At 39.9% G+C, this 4432-nt stretch overlaps 1 pseudogene; it reads left to right on the plus strand.

Moving 5' to 3' along the window:
• The window catches only part of LOC116094899, a 12648-nt pseudogene extending 9130 nt beyond the window's left edge, over nt 1–3518 (plus strand).
• The last annotated feature ends 914 nt before the right edge of the window (nt 3519–4432 follow it).

Consider the following 4432-nt stretch of genomic DNA (forward strand, 5'->3'; position numbering starts at 1 on the left):
GAGACAGAGACAGAGACAGAGACAGACAGAGACAGACAGAGACAGACAGAGACAGAGAGACAGACAGAGAAAGAGACAGAGATATTACAGAAGCATCCCTGTCACACTAAGAACTTTTGCCTTTTTGTCTTGCCGTCCTGGCTGGATGAACAATTGCCCAGAGAGAGCCAAAACAAACACAGACATATATGTGAACAAGAAATACAGAAGAAAGGACACAATGATAACCAAAGAGTAAAGCGGGAGACAGGATGAACGGATAGACTGGCACTTTCAGCCAGTCTTGTGGGGGCTTCAGTATCTCTTATTTGGTAACCTTATCACAGAGTTATCATGAACCAAGACTTTGGATCTGTTAAGTTCTTCTAAAGGGTTTTCATGGCTCTGGGGGTTTCTAGAATACGAGGCCAGTCCTGCTGTTGAAGGACCCCTAACCTGGCCTTGAAGGGCTTAGGTTCCCAGGCCAACTCTAACATCTATTAGTTGTGCATCTTGAGGAAGGTTCTACTCCTTTACACATCTCAATTTTTCTCTTCTGTATAATGGGTATGTTTTTCATAGCACAGCTACAGACAAATAAAACTCATTCTGACTAGTTAAAAAGGGCATTTTTACCTATATATGAATAACTTCAAATCATTAGAAGGGTTAGATGGCTAAGTCCCAGGCTGTGTTTTCAGGTACAATTTCAAGCTTCAGGAACTATTTATCTCTATTATCTTTCTTGCTAACATATAGAAGTTTAATGGCAGATTTATTATTATTTTTGTTGTTGTTTGTTTGTTTATATGGGGGCATGCCCATGCTGTGGCATTCATATAGAGGTCAGAGAACAACATATAGTAGTTACTTCTCTCCTTGCACCGTGTGTATCCTGGGATCACATGGGATCAGGCTTGGAAGCTAGGTTTATCCTCTAGTCACTCATGCAAAATTTCTGACTCATAACAACTGAATTCACACCAATCTAAATCTCCTGTAAGAACAAGTGCTAAGACTGATACTGCACCCAGAGGCTCACCATACTCCCATGGGAGAAGTGTTTCTAAGTTGTATAATCTCTGAACTTGAGAAGACACACTGGTGAGGGTAGGAGGGAGTAGAGCAAGTACATCATGCTGTTTTCCACAGAAGCAGGGATGCATCCCTTGCCGGGTTGTTGCAGCATTAGCATTGGAAGATGCTCCTACAACATAAGCAGAGGCGCAGCCCGACATACTTACCAAGGAGCATACAACCGTGTTACACTCTTATGAGTGTTTACAGCTCCAGAGAGCATCAATACAAAACAGAGGCATGAAAGAGAGGCCCATGTGTTTGTTCATCTACTCCAACTTACAGTTGATAGACTAGGCAAACAAAGAGAATTGAGGACATAGATTTATAGCACTAACAACGAGCCTGATAAAAACCATATAAAACACTGCATCCAATGACTTCTCAGATTAATAAAGATGTTTTACAAAAATTAAACAGCCATCCAGCCAGCCTAGTAAACCTCACAGACACTCTTCAGAAAGAATGAAATCAACTGCCACTTTCCTGGAAATTTTCAAACACATTTCAAATAATTAATGGCAAAAGAGAGACATCATAATCAAAATTAAATTATTTCATGACATTTTAAATGGTTTATGTATGAAAATCAATGTGTCACGACGAAGAAATTTATAGCTTTAAATTCTGACAGCAAAAAGAAAGGCTCAAGATTAATGGCTTAATCATATATATTAAGTCATGGACAAATTAAGCCCCAAATGGGTTCATTTAAAAGCCTGGTGAAATTGAGATTATCCTCATTGTAATAATCAAGAAAACAGAGAGCGAATAAATAACTTTAAAAGCAAAAGCAACACTCTGAAGATGTAGCTCACCGGGTAGAGCTTTGCCCAGAGCACCAAAGCCCCATCCTCAGGGCTGGAAAAATCCTGGGCGTGGTAGCCTCATATCTGTAACAGGAGCACTTGAGGGATGGAAGTAGGAGAAGAAAGTGTTTAACATTGTCCTGACTATAAAGAAGATCAGCCTGGGGTCCACGAGGTCCATTCTGAGACAAACAAGCCACATGTTAGCAAATATTTTTTTTTTCAAAAATATAAAGATGCCATAACGATAGTTAGTTTAGATTCTATACTAAAAAGAAGAACTGTTACAAATCATCTACTACAGGACCATTTAAAGACAAAAAGAGAATAATGAATATTTTAAAAGAAGAATAAATTCTATATGGATCTACCAGAGCTCCTCAGTCCTAAAGTGTGGGTTACATGAATATTGCCCCATAAACATACTAACTGTATTCATCTAGCACTCAAGAACTTTACACGAGTTTGACTAGTGCAAATCTGTTGTCCTGCTAAACCTTTCCATATCATTGTGTAAGAACCATATGCCCAGCTTGTTCTTGTTTGCTTAGCCTTTAGAAACCTGCTTTCAAACACTATAATAGTCAGGAGAGAGTGACAAAAGTACACTTGTAATATTTGGGAAACTTTTTTACCTTGAAGACAAACAAGAAGTTCTATAAATCTTTAGCTAACATTCATGCATAGATATAGGACTCAGCAAAGGAAAGGCCCTCCAATCATCCAGCATGGAAGACCCATATTTACAAAGAAGGTAGAATGGGTCTTCAGCCTCATCCTCTGACAGTATAAAGTGTGATGTCTTTCATATTCGCTGCCCTTGCTGTGCAGTGAACCTAGGGGGTCTGTTGTTCAGTTCTGGGACTGATAGCTGGTACCGGTCAAGTACTTTCAATGAAGGACTGAGAAGCCAATAAATCAAGAGGATTGTCTTTTATCATTTTCAAAATCCAGCAGATGCAAAGGACGCTGCCAGGGACATGAATGGAAAGACCTTAGATGATAAACCATCCAGGTGGAGCAAAGTGCTACACCATTGGCTTAAAGTCACAGATGTGGACCACAGCCAAGAAGCAGGGGCCCTTCTGGGGGTCTTTGAGGAAGAAGAGAGGAAGTGAACAAATTAGAGGTGACCCCACCCACCCAACCCCCTACCTGTCATGTAGAAGACACATGAATGATAGTGGCTAGTCCATGAATTTTACTGAGTTCTTCAAGGGAACCTCTTTAAGTAAAAAGAGTGCCACCATCATGAAGTGGGAATCCCCCTCCTAAAAGATCAGGACGTTTAGGAGCAGCAACAATGGAATAAAGGGGAACTCCTGTGTCATTTGTGAGAAATTGCTAAGGAGGCCCATGAAGGGGCCCTTGCTGCCTCATAGAGATATTTATTTGTCCTGGAGAGATGAGGGGTATTCTATTAAACACAGCTAGTCAAGCAGAGATTATCTAAACTGTCGTGATACCAAAAATTATGCTCCAACACCAAAAGATTATACTTCATACCAGTTTACATGACGATTATCCATCAAGAGGCTATGGTGATAGATGTGAATATGGATGGATTGTGACTATTCAGATTATCCAAGTAGAGGTTCCTAAAGGGATTCAGATGAGAGTTACGGTAACTCACACATTGTAGCCCTTACATGAGGGCCACCTTAATCTAATAGAGGAAGCTCTCTTATGCTCATGCAGCTGTGGGTTAGGTGAAAGCTTCGATTCTTGGAGGATTCTTGCAGCTTAAAATCTGTAGAAAATCAAAGAGGTTCTGCTTTTTCCTTCTGGGAATTGGTACAGTAAGAACTGTACAAAAGTACCCGAGTGGATAGGCAAGGTACTATGGAAGAATGCTTGCCTTCCTCATACATGCAGAAGGGTGGCTTTCATTGTGGTGTGTGTATGTGGGAAAAGGGATAGCAGAACTGAACAATGGAAACAACTACTCTCTTATAGGTTATCAAGAAGAGATTTGGAAGGGGAAAGGAATTGGTAGAAGGATTATGAGGGGGATGACAGAGAGGAGGTCAGTGAAGGGGATGTAAAGTGAATAGGTAAAAATAATAAGAGCAATAATAACAATAACAATAATGACAATGGGTTGAACTGTTATGCCATAGAGTGACTAGAAAGTTAAAATAGAATTCAAAACTAAAAACCAACAACAAAGGAAAATCTCTCACAATCCAAACCATTAGTATCCTACCCATTAAATCTTTACAAATTTGATCAAACCCTGATCATTTTTTTTTTTTTGGGGAAAGCATGACTGTTTTTTTTTCCTAATGAGATTTTTTTCCCCCAAGGATTGAGACTTTTTGCAAGATTTAATGGAAATGCTTTATTTTTGAAAGAATTGGTGTGATAATGGTGCAGAATTCCAGACAGACTGTAGTTCTGCTGACCTGAGTAGGGAAAAGCTTCCTGAAAAGGGAACATTCAAGCTTGAAACGTTGGTTTAAGCTCTGAACCTTTGAGATGGATAAGTGTTCAGGATACTCCAATTTCCTCCTGACTGGTTCACACACTTCTAGTTCCTTTCCTGGCCTCACCTAAGCCCTCTTTGC

This window comes from Mastomys coucha, unplaced genomic scaffold (genome assembly GCF_008632895.1).
Source record: "Mastomys coucha isolate ucsf_1 unplaced genomic scaffold, UCSF_Mcou_1 pScaffold17, whole genome shotgun sequence".
Lineage (NCBI taxonomy): Eukaryota > Metazoa > Chordata > Mammalia > Rodentia > Muridae > Mastomys > Mastomys coucha.